The sequence below is a fragment of the Scyliorhinus torazame genome, chromosome 6 (genome assembly GCF_047496885.1).
Source record: "Scyliorhinus torazame isolate Kashiwa2021f chromosome 6, sScyTor2.1, whole genome shotgun sequence".
Classification (NCBI taxonomy): domain Eukaryota; kingdom Metazoa; phylum Chordata; class Chondrichthyes; order Carcharhiniformes; family Scyliorhinidae; genus Scyliorhinus; species Scyliorhinus torazame.
In genome coordinates, this window is record NC_092712.1 from 117,402,166 (window position 1) to 117,428,075 (window position 25,910).

At 49.2% G+C, this 25,910-nt stretch overlaps 1 protein-coding gene and 1 long non-coding RNA gene across 2 annotated transcripts in view; one reads left to right on the top strand and one right to left on the bottom strand.

The window, feature by feature from the left end:
• The window catches only part of LOC140424976 (uncharacterized), a 56,869-nt gene extending 37,764 nt beyond the window's left edge, over positions 1 to 19,105 (bottom strand). The window contains exons 1-2 of the long non-coding RNA XR_011947734.1: positions 18,719 to 19,105; positions 18,424 to 18,584 (exon numbers count right to left, since the gene is read on the bottom strand). This is a non-coding gene — a long non-coding RNA (uncharacterized lncRNA). The remainder of the gene's footprint in view (positions 1 to 18,423; positions 18,585 to 18,718) is intronic.
• Positions 1 to 25,910, top strand: part of LOC140424975 (tomoregulin-1-like) — a 494,486-nt gene that overhangs the window by 234,639 nt on the left and 233,937 nt on the right. The window lies entirely within an intron of this gene.

The following is a 25,910-nucleotide window of genomic DNA, read 5'->3' on the forward strand; positions in this document are numbered from 1 at the left end:
TTTTGGAATCTCCAATAATAAAGTGCGCAAGCAGCTACTGCGGAAAACAGACCTACAACTTGAAATTGCCATTCAAATATGTCACTCTAGTGAACTTGCTGCAAAGCAACTCGACACGTTGAATCTCCGTGGTTTTGGTGCGAAGGCAGAAGACGCCATTAGTGTGGTGACGCAGGCAGCTGAATAAGAAACGTGTTTCCAGTGTGGGGAGCCATTTTGAGCAGCCGACATAATCCTCCATTTTGTGTCCACAATGTGGCAAAGGGCATATGCCACAGCAATGCCCTGTTTATGGAAAACGTGCGCCATCTATAATGGCAAGAATAATTTTTCAGCCCAATGTTATGCAATAAAAAGGCCTGAACAAACAAACCATATGAATGGCATTGATTATAATAATAAGTCCCGAAAGAAGTGCTGTTAGGTAATTTGGACATTCTGACGTCTCCCTAAGTGTACCCGAACAGGTGCCGGAATATGGCGACTAGGGTTTTCACAGTAATTTCATTGCAGTGTTAATGTAAACCTACTTGTGACAATAAATATTATTATTATTATGATGAGGTGTGTCTAGAGAACACATCCTTTGTAGACGTGATCTCCAGCGAAGACAAGAGACTCAAGTTATATCAAACCGAAGTATATTTGTACCAATCTGCAGCAATAGTGAATTGAAGGCAGATAGTTATACAGATAAATGGACGGTGCCATTAAAAATAAATGGCACAGTAATAACAGTCAAGCTTGACATTGGTGCAAGGGCCAACCTCATCAACCTGTCTGATGTAAAAAAGCAGCGAATTCAGCCAAAAATAGTTACCGGAACGGTACTATTAAGGGATTATAATGGTAACAAAATCCCGTCGTTAGGAGCATGTGAGCTTGATGTCAAAACCAAAAGGTACAAATTGAAATTTTCTGTGGTGGCATGGACCGCGAGTCCTTAATTGTAGTTGAGGTGCATGAGGAGCTACAGCTCGTCCGACGAGTTCACAGTGCGGACAATGCTGCGACAAGCTCTCATCCCTCAGGAGAATCTATATTGAATGATTTTCCTGAAATTTGCCAAGGTTTTGGTATGTTACCATATACGTACAAGATTCAATTGAAGGAAGATGCAAAGCCTGTGATTCATGTGCTGAGACATGTGCCAGCGCCATTGAGGGATAAACTAAAGGCAGAGCTAGAGAGAACGACTGCCTTGGGTGTCATTAAACATATTGAAGCCCCTACCGACTGGGTAAATTCCATGGTCTGTGTAAAGAGGTGTAATGGGGACCTAAAAATCTGCATGGATACATGATAAGCGTCTGCTAAGGGTCCTAAAGTGTATCAGAAAAAATTAAACAGGGCGAAATGTCAAGTCGAGGCCATAGCATCACCTTCCTGGGAGACAAGCTCTCCGTACAAGGCGTTCAGCCCGATCAAGACAAGATAAGGGCGATTCTGCAGATGCCATGCCCTACGGATAAAAAAGACATTTTAAGAATGCTCAGCATGATACATTTTTTGGGCAATTTCATCCACAACTTGACAGCCAAAACAGCACATCTGAGGGAGACCATAAAGCAGGATGCAGCATTCCAGTGGTCCAGCAAGCATGAACAACAGTGGCAGGCACTGCAGGTTTCACTTACCACGGCACCAGTGCTCACGTTTTTTGACCCAACCAAGAGCACAAAAATCTCAACCGATGCATCACAGAATGGTTCTGGGACGGTCCTGCTGCAGCAGAATATGGAAGGAGACTGGCTGCCAGTGGCGTATGCGTCCAGGGTGATGTCCGACACTAAACGGCGATATGCACAAATTGAAAAAGAGTGTCTTGGGCTCATTAATGGGCTTACAAAGTTCCATGATTATGTGTACGGGCTTCCATCCTTCATTGTGGAGACTGACCACAGGCCACTGGTCACCATCATTAAAAATAAATCTTAATGAGATGTCGATGTCCCCGAGACTGCAACAAATGTTCATGAAGTTGCAGCGGTCTGATTTTGAGTTGGTGTATACGCCGGGTCAACATCTTACCATGGCTGACACGCTTTCCAGAGCTACCGGCACTGAGGAATCACCCTAATTGGATGAGGACGTAGAGGTCCACGTAAGCATGGTGACAGAGTCTTTACCAGTCTCTGACAACAAGTCAACGTTCATTAGAGAAGAAACTAAGAAGAACCCAATGTTGCAGAAAGTGCTAAAGTACATTCATGAAGGGTGGCCCAAAGGAGCATGTTCAAATTTCTATAATATCCGAGCAGAACTAAGTGACATTAATGGATTTCTGTTGCAAAATCAGCGGATTGTGATTCCACAGACATTACAGTCGTCAAGTTGCATGAATGGCACTTAGGGATAGAAAACTGCAAGATCAGAGCCAGGGAGGCAGTCTATTGGCCTGGGATTAACCGGAACATGGAGTTGATGCTGGAGAACTGTGAAACCTGCCAAAGGTTTCAGCATAAGCAGAGCAAGGAACCTATGCAGATAGGCGAGGCAGTCACTACTTGAAGGTTTGCATGGACCTTTTCTATTTCAGTGGAAAGGAGTACCTTCTGGTCATAGACTATTTCTCAAACTACCCTGAGATAGTGCAGTTGTCAAACTCAATGGTAAGGTGTGTGATCAAGATTGTGAAATAAATTTTTGCCCGACACGGCATTACGGATCTGGTCATGAGCGATAATGGTTCTTGTTTTGACTGCTATGACTGGACGGAATTTGCACGGCAGTATGATTTCCGGCATTTTGCTTCAAGCCTGCATTACTGTCAGTCGAATGGCAAGGCTGAAAAGGGAATACATATTGTCAAACAGCTCCTAAAGAAAGCACTCAACAGTCGTGAGGACACATATCTTGCGCTCCTCAGCTACCGTTCGACACTGTTAGTTCATGGCCTCTCGCCTACTCTAATGTTAATGAACTGGCAGCTACGCACAATTCGACCTCGTTTTCCGAACAAGCCCTTGCACCACTCATTAGCGAGACAATTGACCTCTCAGAAAAGGAGGCAGAAGGGGTTCTATGATCGGTCTGCCATGAGGCTTCAACCTCTGCAGCCGGAGGATACGGTGAGAGCAGAAGACTACAAAGGCAATGGATGGTCTAAACAGGCGATTATGAGGGGCATGGATAGAATGGATGGGCAGGCACTCTTTCCCAGGGTGGAGGGGTCAGTCACCAGGGGGCATAGGTTTAAGGTCAGTGGGGCAAAGCTTTAGATGTGCGAGGCAGGTTTTTTACACAGAGGATGGCGAGTGCCTGGAACGAGCTGCCAGGGGAGATTGTGGAAGCAGGTACATTAATGGCGCTCAAAAGGCATCTCGACAAATACATGGATAGCATGGGTATAGAGGATACGGCACTAGGAAGTGCTGAGAGTTTTTGGCCAAGGGTGGTATCATGACCGGTACAGGCTTGGAGGGCCGAAGGGCCTGTTCCTGTGCTGTATTGTTTTTTGTTCTTTGTAAGTTTGTACATAATGTTATGCACGACCTCTGACCAGTAGGTGGCACTGTCATCCCATCATATCACCGTGTGATCTGGGAGTTGGGAGTTGGTCGTGCTGGGAGATAGACATATGTGTAATAGTTCCACAATAGTTGTTTAGTGTTACTTGTTTGTTTTATTTATCCTAGTTATCTTACCACGCAGTTGTTTTACAATAAATTATTTTAAACTACATGTTCTGTAGTTCATCATTCACTTTGGCCAGTGTACACAACATGACACCTTCTAACCCAATGACCAGTTTCAGCCTGTTACTTTTGAGAGGAAATGTAAACACCAGTTAATGCTCACCACCTGCATACAATTAATTAAAATTAACGTACAATTAACAGGTTCCCTTCCCTCTTTTTAAATAAAATAAGAGTTTATTGGTGTGCAATTAATGCTTTGAAACCAACTAAATCAATGACTTCCATAACAAAGCCTTATGGCATGAGACGGCTCTTCTGTAGGACCTCTAATAATCTCTTCATATATGCGTTTCTTCCCGTAGAACAATATGACAGTTGATATCTTGCACATGTACTCATACGCCAGCTGTTCCATCAAGGGGATGGCCGTGGCAATGCTCAATCACTGGCCCATTAGATGTTGGCACTCCTTAGTACACTCCTCAGAAGTGGAGCCACACTGCAGAGGAAACAGGAGATTCGCAGAGCTCACCTCAACCAAAGGACATCTGCACCGTGGCTTTTGGAATCCTCCCTGGCACACTGCCCTCTCAGGGCAGAGACCTCACCAATGACACCCACCCCTCAAGATCACAAGCTGTCTCCTCCTGGTGAGGCTGGCAGCACTGACTGCCTCTGCCACCTCCTCCCAGGAACTGTTCAGGAGGATACTAAGGAAGGATGTTCTGGCCATGGAAAGGGTCGAGAACAGGTTCACAAGAATGATCCCTGGAATGAAGATCTTGTCGTATGAGGAGCGGTTGAGGACTCTGGGTTTGTACTCATTGGGAGTGTAGAATGACGAGGAGGGATCTTATTGACACTTGCAGGATACTGCAAGGCCTAGATAGAGTTGGTGTGGAGACAATGATTCCACGAGTAGAAAAAACTAGAACCCGAAGCCACAGCCTCAGACTGAAGGGACAATCCCTTAAAACAGAGATGAGGAGGAATTTCTTCAGCCAGAAGGTGGTGAATCTGTGGAACTCGTAGCCGCAGAAAGTTGTGGAGGTCAAATTACTGAGTGGCTTGAAGACAGAGATAGATAGGTTCTTGATTAATAAGCAGAAAAGGGGGTTTTGGGGAGAAGGCAGGAGAATGGGGTTGAGAAACTTATCAGCCATGATTGAATGGCGGAGCAGACTTGATGGGCCAAATGACTAATTCTGCTCCTATGTCTTATGGCCTTATGTTCCAATGGTATTGATGTAAGAAAAGGTGGCTGAAATCCATGGCACCTCAGTCTTCCTATGAAGGTTTACCCCTCCCTGATGGGCATTTATTGTATTGATACGTGATCCCTTTGGGATTGATTGTCTTTTGAAATGTTCAAAGAGTCCACAAAACGTCTGGACCAGCACTGACGCTATTGCAATTTATCCAGATTCCATTGGGAATGCCCAAGAATGCTGCCACACATGTTACCAAGATGAAATTGAGATGTGAAGGGCTGAGAGAAGAAGCAACAGCCTCTTAAATTTGGACTTTCGATTGCTGGTTCAATCGGGTGCAATCATAATATTTGTAGGGTGTGTGTTATCCACTGTATGTATAACAGCATCACTCTGAGTTTGCAATACGATTCTGTGTTGCCGTCACAGAGTGTCACAAGCCTGAACCATATACTAAATTTCAGATATAGGGGGTGGGATTCTGTGATTCTGAGGCTAAGTGTTGACGCCGCCGGAAACGCCGTCGCGTTTCTCGACGGCGACAACACGGCCTCAGGATCAGCAATTGGGGGCCAGCACGACACTGGAGCGGTTCATGCCGCTCCAGCTGCTGATTTTGCCGCCGTGCGATCAGTGCATGCGCAGTGGCTTCCTTCAATGCGTCGGCCCCGATGCAACATGGCGCAGGACTACAGGGGCCGGCGCGGAAGAAACGAGGCCGCCAGCCAGAGAGGCCGGCCCGCCGATCGGTGCGCCCCGAACGCGGGCCAGCCCACATCGGAGGCTCGCCCCGGGGTCGGACCCCCCCACAGGCCGCCCCCGACCCTTCCACGCCGAGTTCTCGCTGGCTGAGAGCAGGTGTGGATGGCGCCGGCGGGACTTGCCGTTTTTACGACGGCCGCTCAGCTCATCCCGGGCGGAGAATCGGCAGGCAGGCTGCGAAGAAAGGCCCCCGACCGGCGCCACGCAAACCTTGCCGGTGCCAATGGCGCTGGTTCTCCGCTCTGCGATTCGCGCCGGTCATCGGGATTCTCCGGCCCGGCTGGAGCATCCTGCCCAGCATGTCAGAGCTCAGCCTGGGGCGAGATTCTTCGACCCCCCGCCGGTTCGGAGAATCGTGGGGCCTGGCGTGAATCCCGCCCCCGCCGGTTGCCGAAGTCTCCGGCACCGGAGATTCGGCGGGGGCAGGAATCGCGCCGCGCCGGTTGGCGGGCACCCCCGCGCGATTCTCCGGCCCGGATGGGCCGCAGTCCCGCCGCTAAAATGCCTGTCCCGCTGGCGTAAAGTAAACCACCTACCTTACCGGCGGGACAAGCCGGCGTGGGCGGGCTCCGGGGTCCTGGGGGGGGGGCGCGGGGCCCACCGATCCACAGGCGGGCCTGTGCCGTGGGGGCACTCTTTCCCTTCCGCCTACGCCACGGTCTCCACCATGGCGGAGGCGGAAGAGACTCCCTCCACTGCGCATGCGCGGGAAGCTGTCAGCGGCCGCTAACGCTCCCGCGCATGCGCCGTCCGGAGATGTCATTTCCGCGCCAGCTGGCGGGGCACCAAAGGCCTTTTCCGCCAGCTGGCGGGGCGGAAATTCGTCCGCCGCCGACCTACCCCTCAAGGTTGGGGCTCGGCCCCCAAAGATGCAGAACATTCCGCACCTTTGGGGCGGCGCGATGCCCGTCTGATTTGGGCCGTTTTGGGCACCAGTCGGCGGACATCGCGCCGTTTCCGGAGTATTTCGCCCCAGATTCAGAGCTCAATTTCCCACCAAATGGAATTAACGGATAAAATATTTTCTAATCAGAGCCACTGATTAGGGACGTGATTTTGGTTTGTACTTCTGTTCCGTGAAGTGGTGCAAGCTCATGCAATTGTAACTGATGAATAAATTATACACGAAATATGTTGGGAGATCCCAAGGCAGTGAAATTCTACATTGGCTGTTGGAAGGAGAGGTTTGCTCGTCTCCATACTTTGTTATTCAGTAATATATGTTAGTTTGATGACTGCGTAAAATAGATTTTGGCTATGATTCTCAGATCCGAGTTCGCCCTGTCAACGATAACGGAGAATTTGGCGCTCAGCCAAAACTCCATCCATTGCAGTGGGACCGGAGAATCCCACCAGCGTGAATGGATGAAAAATTCCGGCTAACATCTTTTCAGTAAAGCACTCATTTCTTGTCACATTGCACTGAAACAGGCAGTATGTTCTGTTTGATCTGTTTGCTTGTTCCATCAGACCGTGTTATCCCATTTAAGTAAAGAAAATGAACCATCAAAAGACTCAACAAGATCTAATGAAAGTGAGCTGTCAGTATTACAGAAGCAAAACATTTGTGTCCATTCTTCCAACTGGAGCTGTTGTGCTCTAATCGAATATTGATACCCTTTTTGTACATTTTCTTTTTTAACTGCCTATCCAATTCTCTTTTATATTGCAGTCTTTGCCTCAGTAGGAAAATGGTAAAATCTTCATGTTGTAATACTGTCTGTGTGGAAAATATCTTCTAAATCCCTCCTTGTTTTGTACAGATTTTCCCAAATTTATATCTTTAACTATTGATTTCCCAGCAGAGGAAGCAACCTCTTGCTGTTTATTACCTTAAAGCTTATCACAATTTTGGAAATCTCCATGAGATGGATTCTCTGTTGGGGAGACAATGGGTAGAATTCTCCGTTGGCCGACGCAGGAATCGGCAAATGCGATCGGGCGGAGAATCGCGTGTCAACCGGAAATTGAGGCCGGTGCCAGGTGCCTGTTGGAATGCCGTGCTCCGGTGCCTTGACAGCGGCATGAATGTATTCACGCCGCATGTACAGTTAACGTCATTGGCATATCATTAACAGGCCCGTTCCAGTATTCTCCGGGGCTCACACGATGTTCCGCCTCTGCCAGGAGGAATTACTGACAGAGAGGTTCACTTGTAGTTTTAAAAATCGGGAAACAGGCGCAGTGGCTGAGGGAGAGCATGGAGATAGAACATGTTCCCAGAGGTGGGACCGTTGGCTGCCGATCCTGCTGCTGACATGGCTGACTGAGAGGAGGAGGCGTCTGCCACCATGAAGCCTGTTGGGCCTGGCTGGGCATGGGGGTGTGCATCATGATAACGTGTCTGCCTTTAACCCCCTGCAGACAATGGATTTCGGAATCCAACCAGGAATGGTTCCCTCACCCTAGCCACCTCAGCCCTGGGGGATGCACTGAGGCTGTACGAGCAGGAGCAGAGCAGCTCGAGGAGGGTCCTGCAGCAGCGGAGCTTGCCCCAGAGAAACAGCAGCCAGCCGGTGATAATGGAGAGCTGGTCGTCCAATAGGCCGAGGAGGAGATGGGAAGCAGATGCCTCATTAGGCCTCGTGTGTACCGGTAGCGGACCTGCCGGACCGGACATGCTGTCAAAGACTCCGACTGACCAGGGAGACCATACGGCATATCTGCCAGATTATGGCGCACCTGGAAATGAAGGGGTATTGGAGAGGACACCCACTCCCGGTCTCCGTCAGGGTGATGGTTGCCCTGAACTTCTTCACCGTGGGGTCCTTCCAGGCGTCAAGTGGGGACCTGACCGGTCCCCAGACCTTGGTGCACAGGTGCCATCACAGAGACCTTGTATGCCCACTCGGCACAATACATCCATTTCAATGGGGGGGTGACCGACGGGACGCAAGTCCCTCTACGAGTACCGACGCATGAGGGGGTGGGTCTTGACAAACCGAAAGGGGTTCCACTTCGTGAACGTGCAGCTGGTGTGACCATGAGATGCGCATCATGCACTTCTTTGCTCGCTAGCCGGGCAGTGTGCAAGACGCATTCACCCTGGCGCATTCGACGGTTCCCAACACCATCGAGGCACTCCCCCGAGTGAGAGGTTGGTTCTTGGGCAACAGGAGTTATCTGCCTTGGCTGTTGCCTATCTGGAGGCCACAGACCAATGCGGAGACCTGCTACGACGATGCCTATGATACAACCAGGGGCGTGATCAAGCAGTGCATCGGCCTCCTGAAGATGCGGTTTTGGTGCCCAGACCGCTCCAGTATACTGCTTGGTGAGTTTCCCACAGCCTGGTGGCCTGCTGCATCCTCCACAACATTGCACAGCAGAGGGCAACATGCTGAAGGAGGGGGATGAATGCCAGGCCTTGTCCGATAAGGAGTATGAGGGAGAGGGCCAGAATGGGCAGGACATGGACAGGCACAGGAGGCCGCACAACATATACATCAGGGCCACTGGACACTGTACGCCCTAATCACCTCCAGATTCACCGAATAGACGGCAGCATGAACATCCCGTCCCGACCCACAGCCCCTATCCGCCCGACCATCCCCCCTCCCATAGCCACCTTCCCTGCATGAACCCCCACTGCACCTGCAATCCCCTCCATGATTCTTATCTGCCTCACTACAGGGTGGGGGCCCTGAGTTGGCAGTAATAACGGGTCTGGTCCATGGGATAGAGGATGAGGATGAGGAAAACCAGCTCTGTGATGAGCTCTGGTGCTCCGCAATGTCTGACTCCCACCCACAGTAGTACTTTCCACCGTCCACTTGGGTGATCCCTACATGCGAGCTGGCTATTCCATCACATGGTCCCAACGAATCCTTGGGGTGTGGAGGTAGGGGAGAGGGTTTGGGGCGGATAGGGTTGATCCGGGTAACAGGGCGGTAGACGGTGGCTGGCCTAGGGGCCCTGGCCTGTGCTCCCCCACAACGGTCGCCCATCCCTCTACCCCCCTCCATCCCCAGTGCCCCCTCTGCAGCTAGTCCAGCCTAGCCCATCCCTCACACCCTTCTGACAGAGCACCGAGGCAGGTTGAAAAATTTGTGAACAGGTGTTTGTTGTGAACAGGTGAACATGTATAGGCGGCATGGTGGCACTGTAGTTAGCACTGCTGCTTCACAGGGCCAGGGACCCGGGTTCGATTCTGACCTCGGATGACTGTCTGCGCTGAGTTTGCACTTTCTTCCCGTGTCTGCGTGGGTTTCCTCCGGGTGTTTCGGGTACTCCCACAGTCCAAAGTTGTGCAAGTTAGGTGGATTGGCCATGATAAATTGCTCCTTAATGTCCAGGCATTTGCAGGTTAAGTGTGGCTACGGGGTTGCAGGGATAGGGTGCGAGTCTAGTTAAGGTGCTCTTTCAGAGGGTTGGTGCAGATTTGATGGGCTGAATGGCCTCCTTCTGCACTGTAAGGATTCTATGATTCTACAGGTTTGTGTCCTAGCCTCTAACATTATCCTGTGTGCTGCACCTGTGCCAACTTAACTGGTGTCTAACTTTCTGGCCTTAAAGATTCTAATGCCACTTCTCAGTGGATCCCCAGGTGGTCAGGGGTGGAGGCGGCCTGTGACTTGGGATATCTTTCACGCCGTCCTCTGGAGCGGCCAGGCCTGTACAGGTCCGGCAGCCTCTTGAGCATTCCAGGTGGTGTGGTGCCATCCTGTCCTGCCCATTGCCTATCGGATGCGCCAGGGACAGGAGGGGGGAGGAGTCCGAGGCACTGTGGTGTCCGGCACCTCCCCTGCGGGGCTCACTGGCAGGGGCTGCATTTCCCCCTCCCCCCTCGGGGTCCCTGATGGCTGCCTGCTACTCTCTGGTGATGGAGATGTGGCCGAAGCGAGCTAAGGAGGCTTTTCCGCCTCCTGGCACTGCCCGCTCTCGTCTCAACCAAGGTCTTAATATCCATGGTGATGGAGCACAGGGACTGGGCCATGTCCTCCTGTAACTGTGCCATGTACCTCTGTGACTGGCTCAGGTCAGCCAACGCCTGGGCAATACCGTCGACACCCCCAGCCTTGACATATTGTGACTGGGCCAAGCTCTGGAGCGCTGCTGCAATGACCAGGTGGCCCTGGTACATAGCAGGGCAGCCCTGTCCTGTGCCTCAGCTACTGTTATACAGTGTGCCCCAGGCCTTGTACATCTTGACCCATGGCCGATATCTTCGCCCCCAAGGCCTCCACCAAGGATGCCACCCCGTGTGGTGTTGGCCTAGGTGGCACACTTGGTCGGCACAACCATCAGCCCTTCAGGTGGTTGACCTCCTCCACCTGTACCTGCAGTCGCTGGATGGTAGCTGGGCAGTTTGAGTGCTGGCATATGTGCAGAGTGGGGTGCGAGCAGACTGCCAGTGAGTGGGGTCCTGGGCGGGTGAATCGGAGGGTGGTTACGGGTGTGTGGAATGCGGGTTGGTGCCAGGGGCATGGTGCCGGCTACTCATCCTGGCTGCCCTGAGGAGGTAGGTTGTGCAGCTTTTTCCGGCACTGCTGGCCAGTCCTGGAGTTGGGGCTCATGGCGCTCATTACCTCTGCCACCTGTGTTCAGGCCCGGTGTAGAGCGGCAGGTGGCAGCCTCCCTCCTACCCCAGGGAACGGGGTGCCCCTCCTCTCCTCCACATCTGCGACCCGCGGTGCCACTCTTCGGGCTGCCATCTTGTTGGCTGGAAATGAATGTGTTTGGGGAGTGGAGCGCTTATTTGTGGCTGCTGCTTGTCAGCCTCTCGAGTGCCAATCCCAACCCTGTCGAATCGGACACCGTTTTTCATTGGTATTGCACTAGTTCCACATGGTGCCGATGCTAGCCCGTTACCGGATCATGAATTGCTCCTGGGCCGGCGTCACTTCCGTGGTCGAGAACACAACAGATTCAGTCCTGGCATCATCACTTTGTCTCTCAAATGCACCATGTAGCCCCGCTGGAGCAGAATTGCACCCATGTTATGATCCCCTGGGAGCGTAAAGCGGTAACAATTCCGTATCCCTTAGACTTTACAGTGTAGATGAGGCCATTTACTCTATCAAGTCTGCACCGGCACTTGGAAAGGTGGCCCTACTTAAGACCACGCCTCCACCTTATCCCATAACCCAGTAACCCCGCCTAACCTTTTGGACACTAGGGGGCAATTTAGCATGGCCAAGCCACCTAACCCGCACATCTTTGGACTGTGGGAGGAAACCGGAGCACCCAGCAGAAACCCACGCAGACACGGGGAGAACGTGCAGACTCCATACAGTAATTTGCCATACAAATTTATGCATCGCGATGAATACAGGGGATTCCCACTATCGGACCACCACCTTTAGCGGGCAGCCTGATAGCGAAGTCCCCCGGCTGTCCACCCCCAGCCCGCACCACAAAAGCCCCCTACCTGTGGATTGCCTGGGTGCTCCACCCTTCCCCCAAGAATGTGGGTGACCCGACCTATGCCCCCAGGGTCCCCTGTAATAGGGAGACACACCCCGCCCTCCAGGACACTTGCAATAGGGAGACTCCGCCCAGGGATCACTGTAATAGGCAGACCCCCTGGGACCCGTGTAAATAAGGAACCCCCCCCACACCCCCAGGGACCCCTGCAATATCGAGACCTCCCCAGGGATCCCTGTGATAGGGAGACCCCCAGGATCTCTGTATATAGTGAGAACACCCCCAGGGGTCCCTGCAATTCTGAGACCCCCCCAGGGATCCCTGTAATAGGGAGACCTCCCTTATAGCGACACCTGCAATAGGAAGATACCCCAAGGGATCCCCTAACTAAATGTGGCTTTCGTGATTTTCCTCCGCTTTGTGGACCCCGATACCGCAGTTGGCCAACGGAGATTCCAGACCCATATCTTTCAACCTTTTCTTTTTCACTGATTTAATGATTTAACGGAAATGAAACAGAATCCTATATCAAGTGCATTTAACTGGGCGTTTCCCAGCACTCAACCCCGCTAATAAACCGGACTCTGCTTCATTTCTGGGCCTTGGCGAGGAACACCCCATCAAGGCCACACTTAGTCCCATTTCCTGCACTAATGAGCTCCAGGCTGGCAGTGCCACTTGTGCCTGGATGGCAGGATATCACCCTGCCCAGAGCCCGACTAACCAAGGGCCCGCGATTATCTGGGTCAGGCGGGGCGAGGCCATTAGATCGCACCCAAAATTTTAAGTCTTTCTTCATAACTGTGATCTCTCATTCTTAGTATAATTTTAGTGAATCTTCACTTTATTCTTTCATGGTTCTGATATCTTACATATGCCCAGAATAGTGCACGGTACTCCAACTGTAGCCTAACCAGTGACACCTCCTTGTTTTCATATTCATTGCTCCTATGAATAACATGAAGAATCCCATTTATCATTCTTAATGCATTTTGTGCCAATAATTCCATCTTTATAAATCTCTGCATCTGCACCCCTAAATCTCTCTGTTCCACAGCGTTATTAACCTTCTTACTGCCAAGGCGATGTTTACTTTCACTGTTCTGTTCTCCAAAGTATATGACTTCAGAATGAATTAGAAGTTGTTGTAATAACTCAGGCATAACACACTGCTGTTTGTTCACCAATTAATGTTAGATTGAGCTCAGTTGTAGTGTTCTCATCTCTGAGTCAGTATTGTGGGATTACTCCATTGTTTGTGGTGATAGCAACGACTTGTTCACAGCAACTGCGTTGGGGCCTAAAGCCAACTTACTCTGAGGGAGGGATAAGCTGGTACGAGGGCTTATTCACAAAGGAATTAACTATTCCAGGAGCTTTTCATAGAATTTACAGTGCAGAGGGAGGCCATTCGGCCCATCGAGTCTGCACCGGCTCTTGGCAAGAGCACCCTACCCAAGGTCCACACCTCCACCCTATCCCCATAACCCAGTAACCCAACCCAACACTAAGGGCAATTTTGGACACTATGGGCAATTTAGCATGGCCAATCCACCTAACCCGCACATCTTTGGACTGTGGGAGGAAACCGGAGCACCCGGAGGAAACCCACGCACACACAGGGAGGATGTGTAGACTCCGCACAGACAGTGACCCAAGCCGGAATCGAACCTGGGACCCTGGAGCTGTGAAGCATTTGTGCTATCCACAATGCTACCGTGCTGCCCACGGTTGTACCGTAGTTTTAGGTTGTACAGACCAGTGAAATGGACCTGTAGTGCTGTGGTGGCACGGTAGCACAGTGGTTAGTACTGTTGCTTCATAACTCCAAGATCCCAGGTTCAATTCCCGACTTGGGTCACTATCTGTGTGGAGTCTGCACGTTGTCTGCGTGGGTTTCCTCCGGGTGCTTCGGTTTCCTCCCACAAGTCCCGAAAGACGTGCTGTTCGGTAATTTGGACATTCTGAATTCTCCCTCTGTATACCCGAACAGGCACTGGAATGTGGCGACTAGGGGCTTTTCACAGTAACTTCATTGCAGTGTTAATGTAACAAGTCTACTTGTGACAATAAAGATTATTATGATATTATTACCTCCCAGGATTATTTGCTGGTTTTGACAGGATCATTACCATCACCTAACTCCGGATTTGGGGAATGTGGCTTTTCTCCACCACAGCTGAGAGGAGTGCCAATGGGCCCCTGTTTTGTCAGTGGGCCTAGGAGGTGTAGGAAATCTGGTGCGATGTGGGATACCAACTTTCCCAGAGAATTTATCCCTATTTGTGGTTGCTAGGCCAGCATCAAGTCCCACGAGGGCAAAGTCATCCGACAATGTCTCTGGTCTGGACGAACATTGCCTTTCTGAGTTTACTTTTGACCTCCTATTGTTTATCGAGAGATCCTTTTGAATTGGCCAATAGTTTGGTAATAGCAGAATTTGCACTTACTTGTGGGTTAACTGTCTGCTGGGTTTGATACTCCACGTTTCCTCAGGAGGTTCAAGGCCTGATGACTTGTGTGTGGAAAATCCATGAATTCCACGCAGTCCAGCTAGCTTTGTTGTCTACATTGTCCAAAGATTCGAGTAGTACTGTTTGGTCTCCATTTGGTTAGGATTGTTGAAAGGGGACTTCACACTCAGGGCTTCAATGGGGGATGTACTGCTGTCTAAAACTGCAAGGGATAAATTCTTCTTTGCGATAGCAGTAAGCAGGGCCGCAAATTAACTGCACGGTTTTTTAAATTGGTGAGGGGATGCGATGGATGATTTTCTCCAACTTGGCAGTAAATCTAGTCCAGTTTGCCTTCCGGAAGTTGAATCTTGACACCTGTTTTGATGCTATGACAGAGATTTCAACCCCTATATAGCTAGTGTTCGGCCTATGTTAGCTGTGTGGCAGGTATGGGATAGGCATAAAGGGACACACATCTTCATGATCTGTTGAGACATTAGTGACGTCAAGATTATATTCCCTCCCCCACCTTGCTGGTCAGAAGTAGCACATTGTGTAGCCTCACACATGATTAAAATCCTGTGCTGACATCCAATCTGTCAGAGCTTTCCCATTGTTATCACTCAATCGTAGCTCCATTCCGTATGATGATTATTGAAGTCTTTCATGTGTATGGTTGGATGTTGAGGGGTTGGATGAATTTTTCTTCATTCAGGGGATTTACAGATGTTGGAAACTAAAGGGCTTTCCACAGTAACTTCATTGCAGTGTTAATGTAAGCCTACTTGTGACAATAAAGATGATAATTATAATTATTATTGTGTGCCAATTCTGATAGCTGCAGTGGAGGTAACTGTTTGTTACATATTTGAGATTGTAATTTAGTTATTAATTTCATCTTTCAGATAAATCACCAGGACATATTTTGCATGGGGTAAGGCTGTGAAAGGCCTATAACCCTAGATCTTGTAATGGTGCATACTTTTCTTGCTATTTGTCACATTTGGCACGTGAGAGCCCCTCAACATTCAGTTGACAGATCCATATTCCAGGATCTAACCTTCGGAATGCTTGGTCTTGAGAGGGTTGTTGTAATCGCACCAATTTTGAATTTTGCTCTGTTGACCAGGAGGCCCTTTAGGGGTGTTTGGTCACCATTTCGATTACATTAGTTATGGATTTGAGAGTTCAAGATTTCACTTGGCTGGGTGTCGTACGAATATGCTATCATCCTCCACTGCAGTGGCGACCAACCAAGTCCATCATCTGTGCATTCCACCGCTGAAAATCGCAAGGCACACAACTCCCTAAATGTTACCTTCTGTGGAGAAAGATGGTGCATGACCTGACTCCAACCAATCTTGGAATGACACTTTACCGCTCCCTAACTTACCATCACCACCTTTGAAATACTGCCAAAAAGATCAAGTCATGAGGAACCATCTACCAGAAGCTCACGGGCAAAAGCTGGAGTGCAAAAACCACCACCTTTTGTACTTCTGCTGTTGCTCTGGTGTTTTCGACAGCTGAGTACTGTGCATCAGTGTGCGCCTCAAGTTATCACACCAAACTCACTGGCACACAGCTTCATTCAATAATGACGATAACCCCTGGGATTTTGAGATCAGCTCCATTTCAGTGGTTACCTGCCGTCCGCTCAAATATTGCACCCTTCCTGCATTTAATGTACGCAGTAACATGCAGAGAAATCACTTGCATCAGCAGCAACTTAGACCTCCCCACTCAGAGATCTTCAAGACTCCTCAACTCACTGCATGACTCTTTGAAACCCCCTCTGGATGCGAATCAAACATCTACAATTCCATAACACTGATGAAACTTGAAGGAAAACATCCCCCAAATAAACACATTGGGTGGAATTTTCCAGTCCTCCCTATGGTGGGTTTAATTGCGGGCAGGGGGGACAATGCAACAGGAGCTGAAAAATCAATTTCCCGCCAGCGAAAAGTGACAACAGGGTCTTCCACTCTGAACCACCATGGCAGGTTGCATTTCCTGCAAGAGACCGGTGTGAAACCAATTTGCATTACGCTAATAGATGCACTTGAAAACCCAGCCTGAGTGTCCGTGACACCAGGGGTAAATCATGCTGGTCGAGAAGACTTCTGGACCAACATGACATGTAAAAGTCGACACTTACCTTTAGAAACGTTTGGCAGCACACGGTGATGAGAAGATGAAGGCCGCCAACGACTGGACCCTGGAACACCACATGCAGAATTGGGTGGGTGGAGCATCAACTACATGGATCTTCTCTAAACAGCAGCATCCAGGAGGGGATTACTCTCAGTGCAGCAATATCTCTCAGGGTTTGGACCTTCAAACAACCACTTCTTCCAGGATTTGGATCATCAAGCAGCAGATGGAAGGCTACAGGAGATTCTGTTGGGCGGTGAGGATCTTGGGCTGGGGGGCGGGTGCGAAAGACAGGGAGGAGAGGAATGAAGAGGTGGGATTGGTGCTCTGGCCTTATGGCGGCAGGGGGCTGGTGGAGGAGGTAAGGGTGCTAGGGGAAAGAGAGAGATTCAGCGTGGTCTTAGGTTGGTGAGCTGGTGCAGAGTGAGAGGGTTGTAAGCGCCTTGTTGGAATGTGGGCAGGGGCTTGTGCAGGTGTGAAAGGGCATGGAAGGGTGCAGTGGTGTGAAGGGTTCACAGGGAGGAGACAATGGATTCAATGGTGCATTCCTGGGAGGCAAACTGAGGGTAAGATGGTACGAGGGCATAGTGATGGTTAAAGGAGAAAGTGGGAAGGAGACTTTTATATTTACTTGGACTGGACGGAAGCTGATGAGGGAGGGATGAAAGGTGATAGTGGGAAAGTTGAAAATGATTCATGGAGGCGGTCAAGGGTTATGGGGGAGAGGGTGTGGGTGATGGAGGGAGGGAAAAAGGTGCACACCTCACCCTTCAATGAGCTCAGGCTCAGGTCAGACCTCCCATCACAGGCTTTGGTGCCATAGAATCATAGAATTTATAGTGCAGAAGGAGGCCATTCGGTCCATTGAGTCTACACCGGCCCCTGAAAGAGCACCCTATCTAAGCCCATACCTCCACCCTATCCACGTAACCCAGCAACCTCATTTACCTTTTCGACACAGGGCAATTTAGCATGACCAATCCACCTAACCCACACATTTTCTGGCCAGTGGGAAGAAACCGGAGCGACCGGAGGAAACCCTCGCTGACACAAGGAGAAATTGCAGGCTCCACACAGGCAGTGACCCAAGTCCCTAGATGCTGTGAAGCAACAGTGCTAACCACTGTGCTATTGTGCTACCCCACACACCTGTACACCTTGCTTGGTCACCCAGCGTGAAATTGTATTGATGATGTGATCTCACCTGAGAGCGAATTCTAGGGTCCGCCGATCTTTGCGCACTTGACAAACAAAATGCAGGTCCTCTCTTCCTCAATGAAGGAAAGAACAGACTTATGAGTAAATGTCATGACATGAGCTCCCCTGTGGGCTGCAGTGCAATTGGTGAGGGTGACTATCAGGGAGAAAATCAAGTAGAGGCATCAAGTTGCATAAAATTAAGGGTGAGTAACAGTGGTGGATGTACAGGTGATGTTGTGAGAAAATGTTTGGAAAGATAACTATGGTTAGATTGCAAGATAAGTGGATGTTTGTGATGATGCGATGGAGTAGATTTGAAAAGGCAGAAGAAAGTGATTTTTAAAATTTTATTAAAAAATTTAGAGTATCCAATTTTTTTTCCAATTAAGAGGCATTTTAGCGTTGCCAATCCAACTAACCTGCACATCTTTTGGGTTGTGGGGGTGAGACCAAACGCAGACATGGGGAGAATGTGCAAACTGCACACTGACAGTGACCCGGGCCCAGGATCGAACTTGGGAACATGGCGCTGTGAGGCAGCAGTGCTAACCACTGCTCCATCGTGCCGCCCAGAAGCAAGTGGGTTTGATGTGCACACCAGGATGTAAGTAAATGTGCAACTTTTCTCACCATTCCTGATATGGTTAGGCCATTAAAGCACTTGCTGCACTGAATCTGGAGTGCGTAACACTGCTCCTTCCGCTGCAACTTGCTGTGCCTTCTTTGTAGAAACAGCAGGATTCTTCCTCCGTTGCTGTAGAAAATGATATTTACCCGATTCTATGTTGACTCTGGAAGTACATCAAGAGAGTCAGCATTAAAGTGGGGTGCAACTTTTGAACATCCTGAATCCATCTTCGATAATTGCTGTCTCTGTACAACCTCCCAACTCCTCAAAATCCATCTTTATTCTTCCCTTTCCTACCTCTCTGAAATGGTGTAACCCCTACGGCTTGAGCAGTGGTAGAAGAATATTGCTCTGACTGTTGAGATGCTCTTGCTGATGACTTCTTGATGCTGGAGCCTATGTGAGTGCTTTCAAAGACTGCTCACCTCATCAAAGGCCATTATTGATTTCCCACTAGTATCGGAACCTCTCTTTCAAACGCCTATGAAAGTAAATCGGTTTGACTGCAGTCATTCTACCATAGTTACTAGCAGTTAAGTCAGACATCCAGATTTAAGCCGGGAACTTGAGTTGCTGTGACAGCAGCTCACTGTTTGCTGAACCAGGTGGCTGGAGCATGCCTCCAGCTGTGGGAAATCTGGCCTTTGTTAATACATCCGTATAATTTCTCCGTGCCTTTCTGTGCTCCTAGCAATCAAAAGCTGCGTGCGACATCTCTTATAGCCTTCCCTTTGGTTTTATGTTATTTCATTAGAAATTCTCTTTAGTTTCCTTCAGTATTTTGCTATATGCCTTCATTCACAGGTTAGTAACTGTGTGAAACAAAGCACCGACCTATCTCTATAGCGACAAGAATAATAAACAATACTCTAGCCATTCATTGTGCGAAAAGCACAATTTGAATATAATTTCAGTGGTGTGCTGTTAGTCAGAAACAAGTCATTAAAGGAGTTTGAAACTTCTGATTAAATTCTCAGGTGTCCTACTTGACATTTTCGGGAGTGAGTCGAGTCTTGCAAGGTCCTTGCTTCTGACCGGTAACAGGCCAAATTCCTGGAGTAAATCTGTTCCGTTTTGCATTACAGTTTGTGAAAGGTGTCTGGTAAAAACAGCAAGAATCAAAAGGTTAAAAATCATTAATTTTAGGAGCCGAAGATTAACTGAAGCTCAGAAGATTTCCACTTCCTGCTTCATTATCAGATCTGTATGAAATTTAAAATCATAGAATTTACAGTGCAGGAAGCCATTCGGCCCATTGAGTCTGCACCAGCCCTTGGAAAGAGCACCCTACTAAAGTCCACGCCTCCACCCTATCCCAGTAACCCCACCCAAATTCTCACCCAACGTTTTTTTAAACTCGGTGTTTGTGCAATAATTTGAATGGAGAGAGTTCAAGACAGTGCATATAACTAAACAAATGCATCAGAGTTACATTTGTTTTATTTTTTCTAGGAACGTGAGGAAAATTGAAAGGTAGCATTTGTGGCCCTGCCTAATTCCTGAACTGCGTTCACATTGGGATAGGTTTCATTTCCTTAGGGGCATTGATGAAAATTACAAACATGCAATTTTTGCTAATTTATTTTAAGCCTAGCTACTTCAAAGTATCTCCACGTTTTAAAACATTTATTTTATGCATTGCTGAATTGCAATGAGTTAGACTTGACTATTACGATGCCATCCCACGGTTTATCCTCCATAAAAAGGACATCATCCAAAATCCTGTGTCCTAACTTGCACCAGGTCCAGTTCACCCGATCGGTATGAAGTGTATGAAGTTTTCAGAAATGTTCACGCAATTAAAAAAAAAATTCTCTCTGGCTTGCATTGTCTCCTGGTTAAAAGTTTGATCCTTGTTTCAAATCCCTTGACCAAGGTTTTAGCCTCTGCCATATGTGGCTCCATGTCATACTTTGTTTTATAATGCTCTTATGAAGGACTTTGGATGTTTTATTACATTAAAAGGTGCTTTATAAATGTATGTTGTTGTTATTATCAAGTGATTAAGGGATAATGTCAGCCGACAAAGTAACTCTTAAGTAACAGGCAATATGGCAGAATTACAATTATTTTAAACTGCGGAAATTTCCAGGCCCACCAGCAGAAGGAATCCTGGTGGGTGGAAGGGTGCACTTTTTGGCGGGAGGCCAAATATCAGCTTCCCAAAGTTGGGAAGTTGGTTTTGAATCTTGTTCTCTCAGCATTGCTGACGGCTGAAAAGTAAGTCAAGTGTCCTGTTGGGCTATGTTGGAAACCCCATTTGCAACTCATGAATGCGTATTAAAAGGTCACACACCAGAATCTTGGTCCCCCTCCTAATTAAGTGCCCCGCCATCAGGTATTCTGTTTCATAGCTGTACATAAGTGGTGTGAACCTGGTGAAGTAGATCTCTTCCTGATTAATTTCATCTTTCAGATAAATCACCAGGACATATTTTGCATGGGGTGAGGCTGTGAAAGGCTGATTACCATCAGTCGACACAGCTTTCACCTTTCTTGCACACCCTTACTGAGAGATAATAGCTACCTGTCACACAAGCTGAGACAAGGCAGGGCACAGGGCATAGATAATACTAAGGCAGGATGGGGAGGGGGGAAGTCAAGGAGCAGAGTGGAAGAGTGAATGGCTGTCCAGGTGCTGTTCAAATATGGCATCCAGATTTCGGAGCCTTTGATGTGACGGTGGGGTGGGCTACTTCCTGCCCACCCCACCAGGAAATTCGACATGCTCCTCGTAGCTGCATAATGAATGAGCTGATTAGCGCAAGGTCTCACATGTTCAGCCACCCTGCTCTCCAGCGGAAGTCACTTCAACTTTCACAACTGGTCGTAATCTCTAGAACGGAAAATTCTGTCATTATTGTGAAGGATAACATTTATTGTCTGCCCCTAATTGCATTGAGAAAGTGGTAGAGAGCTGCCTTCTTGAGCCACTGCAGCCTCAGTCTCATTGATAAAGATACAGGCAACATATTCCTATTTTTAGGTAGAGTGGCCCAGTGATCAGGAAAAACGGCTTTCGACCCATCAGCCCCAACGGCAACCTTCCCCGCCATATAGTTCAGTTCATAGCCAAAGAAATTAAGAGGTGGTTCCCACAACGTCACGGTGGCTCTGATTGAGCAACTTGCGGGTGTTTTTTAGATGTCTATTTGTTCAGATTTTCAATTTGTTTACAAAATTTGTATCAAACAAACAAAAGCAGAAAGTATCAATGTACAGCTCAAAACAGTAGTCATTACATAATTGGGAATAAATAAGACCGGAAGAATCAGCGACAGAATCCCCAACATGTTCTTTCCACGGATAAATGACCTGTCTGCATACAAGCAGCATTATAGATCCACATCTCACCCATGACTACAAACCAAAATGACAGAAGAAAACAATACCGTGAGAGCCCCAGTGCGAAGAGGAAATTAACCAACTCTTATAGCCCAATTTAAACTCTTCTCCAGATCTAGGCCGGAACAGGCAGCCACCCTACACCTTCGAGATGGCAAAATAACAAAATCGGAGAGGACCGGATACAACCAAATACTCCATCTATGGTCTCCCGTTGAAGACTTTAAAGAAAAGCAAGAACAGTAGCCAAAACATCGGACCCCAAACTTCCATAATCCCACCTCTGAGCTCCAGATCAAAGGACAGCACAAATCACCGGAGCACCAGCACCAGTACCCCACTCACAGGATGACAGGGGCCAAAACCTAAAAGGCATATAAACTGGTCCCAGACGTAAAACGGGGGAAATGCACTCCAGGATGGGAGGGCCATCGGAGTGACCCCAAACTGGGGAGTGCCCTGGGAGGGAGGGAGGGAGGGACGACTCACCCCCCCCCCCCCCCACCACAACCAGGACCACTCAAAAAAACAAAGGATTGCACCACCCAAAAGCCAACATCGGTCCATTTCTGAGTGTCCATCACTCCAAAGCTCACCATCGAGCAACTGGGGTCACAAAAGAGAGCCCCATTACAAAAAAATAAAAATAGAAGCTATAATAACAAAAGGAAGCTGTCATTCACGAAGGTGAATTTACTTACCTATTTAAAATAGGCTGCGTAATGTAGCATCTCACCCCGAGCACAATCCTAGCTGGGAGGATTTGTTACGCCAGGCCCTGAGTTAGGCCGGCTTTTATACCTTGCTCATAACGAGCCCCGGGGGGTTGGCCTCTGCCCCCTACCTGGGGGGCTCGCACTCCACGAGCCCGACAGGGAGATCAATGATTGTTTCCCCCCGGGTCCAAAACTTCCCCATCAGCTGCCACTGGCGGAGGCCTTCTGTGCTGATTAGCCCACAGCTGTGCATCCAGTTGTGGTGGTTCTGGGTCGGGTGGAGTGTAACGGGTCGCTGAATGCTGCTTCCTGTCAGACCGCTGAAGTGGAACAGTAGGGACCTCGGTGCCGGACACACTGTCATCTGCCAGCAAAGAAATCTCCATATCCATACCGGAACCCGAGTCATAGAACTCTTGCTGTTCCAGATGTGACAAACCTGACAGCTGGCCCCTCAACCCAAGGGGTGGCTTATGCTGCGGAGACAGTGGTACTACTGCTGGTGGAACATCCCGACAGGTGAGCTCACATCTGGTCAAATGGTCTACATGCTGTTGAGTCCCTCTGTGTCCATGCACGCACTCGAGCAGCCGTGATCCATAAGGTGTCGATAAACAACATCGCAATCACCTCATCCGCAGTAGGTGGGGTCAGGGTGCTGTGGGCAGTTGCAGACGGCTGAGGACATCCGCATGGGAAATCCTGGTACCCGAACGGTATTGAAAGGTGTATTCATAAATAGCAAGCAGGAGCGCCCACCGCTGGATCCTGGCCAACGCAATCGGCGGGTTGCTCTTGCCCTCTCGGAATAGGCCGAGCAACAGCTTGCGGTCGATTATGATAATGAAATGCCGTCCATACACATATTGATGTATTTCTTAATTCCAAAGATAACAGCCAGACCTTCCTTCTCAATTTGTGCATATTGGTCCTCAAGGCAAATGCAATGGGGCAGTCCATGCTGTCATCCCACTCATGGGCCAGCTCCGCTCCGATGCCATAAGGGGAAGGAGCACACGTTAAGATCAGGAGCCGTTTCAAAGATAGGCGCCTCTTTATGGCTGTGAATGCCTTGCCCTGAGATGTGCCCCAGCACCATTTCTGGTCTTTCCACAACAACACGTGCAACGAAGCCAATAGAGAGGCCAAGTTTGCAATAAATTTGCCATAATAATTAATGAGGCCCAAAAAGGACCAGAGCTCAGTGTTGTGCCATGGGGTGGGGGCCCCCTTGATAGCTGGGACTTTATCCTCGACTGGGTGTAGCCCATCACTGTCCATGCGATATCCGAAGTAGGTCACTGCCTTGGCACGGAAACCACATTTACTTAATTTCTGTTTGGCGCCCATATGGGCAAAATGGTGGCGTACCTCCTGGAGATTCGCCATATGCTCCTGTACCATTGAACAGGTGATAAGATTTTCTAGACTCTGGGTGGAGCTCCACCTGCAGCCACACATGGCTCATGTCTAGCTTTGTAAACGAACAGGCCTTGACAAACCGAGCATGTAGATCCTCAAACAGGGGCATTGGGTAGCGGTCCAACCATGAAGCCCCGTTTACGGTAAGCTTGAAGTCCCCACACAGCCAGGCACTTGTATCAGATTTCATCACTGACAGCACAGATGCAGCCCATGTACGTGTCGAATGTCCCCCAGATCTTGTAAAAGTTGCAGTTCTACATCTACCTTAGGAAGTAGCGCATACGGAATCAGCCTTGTCCGGAAGTACTGGGGCTGACAGCAGGATCGACATAGATGTGGGCTCTGGCACCCTTACTCCTGGCCAGACCTTCCTGGAAAACGTCTGTATATTTATTCAACACAACATAAAGATTGCCGGAGCCCTTTCAGAAGGGCCAATCAAACAGAAGGAGTCTCAACCAGTCTCTTCCTAGACCCGGCATGTACAACCACCAGGGTCAGGCGAACTAGTTACAGTTACATAGAATTTACAGTGCAGAAGGAGGCCATTCAACCCATCGAGTCTGCACCGGCTCTTGGAAAGAGCACCCTAACCAAGGTCCACACCTCCACCCTATCCCCATAACCCAGTAACCCCACCCAACACTAGTGTCAATTTTGGACACTGGGGCAATTTATCATGGCCAATCCACCTAACCTGCACACCTTTGGACTGTGTGAAGTAACCGGAGCACCCGGAGGAAACCCACGCACACACGGGGAGGATGTGCAGTCTCCGCACAAACAGTGATCCAAGCCGGGAACCGAACCTGGGACCCTGGAGCTGTGAAGCAATTGTGCTATCCACGATGCTACCGTGCTGCTCTGCACCAGAACTGTCTGCTATCCAGATGTCACCTGCGTCATGGTGGTCCCCACAATTTTCAACAGTCCCCCTGTATAGGTGGCCAATCGAGCCTTGATTTCCCACAAGGTCAGCGACATGATTCCCATACGCAGGCGCTGAAACGTGCAGAGGGCTATAATGGAGGTGGCAGCCCCGTGTTCATCTACATCGTACTTGGTGTCCATCACCCTGCAAGATAATCCAAATTCAACTGCATCAAGCAGTCGTCATCGTCCTCCTGGGTGTCCACATGCAAAGTCCTTGTCTGGGGCGACCTAAGCTGCTGTTGTGCGTATGTTCCCTGCACCTTAACGGGTGGCCCTGACCCTCCTGAGCCCCTCAACCACAATGGCAGCATGGTGGCTGGCTCTCACCATCATCCTTGGGTGAAGTATCTGACTGGGCCATGGCAGCACCCGAAACCCAACTCTGGCTCGAACTTGCCTCGGGGGCTGCTCTGTCGGAGGAATTCTGGCTGGACTTGCACCATCCCGTGATGGGTATGTAGTCTGCCCGGAAGATGAGCCCAAGCTATGACACCAGAATCAACAGAGACTTGCAGTTCCTGTACACCCTTCTTCCCATGTTCGCGAGAAAGGGAAAGTTCAATAGCCTACTTTAAATCCAGCATAGTTTCCACTGACAGCTTCCGTTAAGTGGCCAAATTATTGATACCACCCACAAGTCTATCCCTTAACATTGTAGGTCTGGGGGGCACGGTGGCGCAGTGGTTAGCACTGCTGCCTCATGGCACCAAGGACCTGGGTTCGATCCTGGCCCCGGGTCACTGTCCGTGTGGAGTTTGCACATTCTCCCCCTGTCTGCGTGGGTCTCACCCCCACAACCCAAAAAATGTGCAGGGTAGGTGGATTAGTCATGCTAAATTGCCCCTTAATTGGAAAATAAATTAAAAACATTCTTGTATGTCTTAGCTTAGGTTGTCCCTGGTTAGGATAGATAAAGATTGCTGGCAGCACGGCTATTGGCAAACTTTACTATTTATTAAATATTCTTCTAACTATATACAGGACAAAACTCAGCAAGGCTGCCGAACTATCCCTCATTAGGCTCTGTTGTCATGCGATTTCACATCACTGAGGGGCTGTTTACATATTTA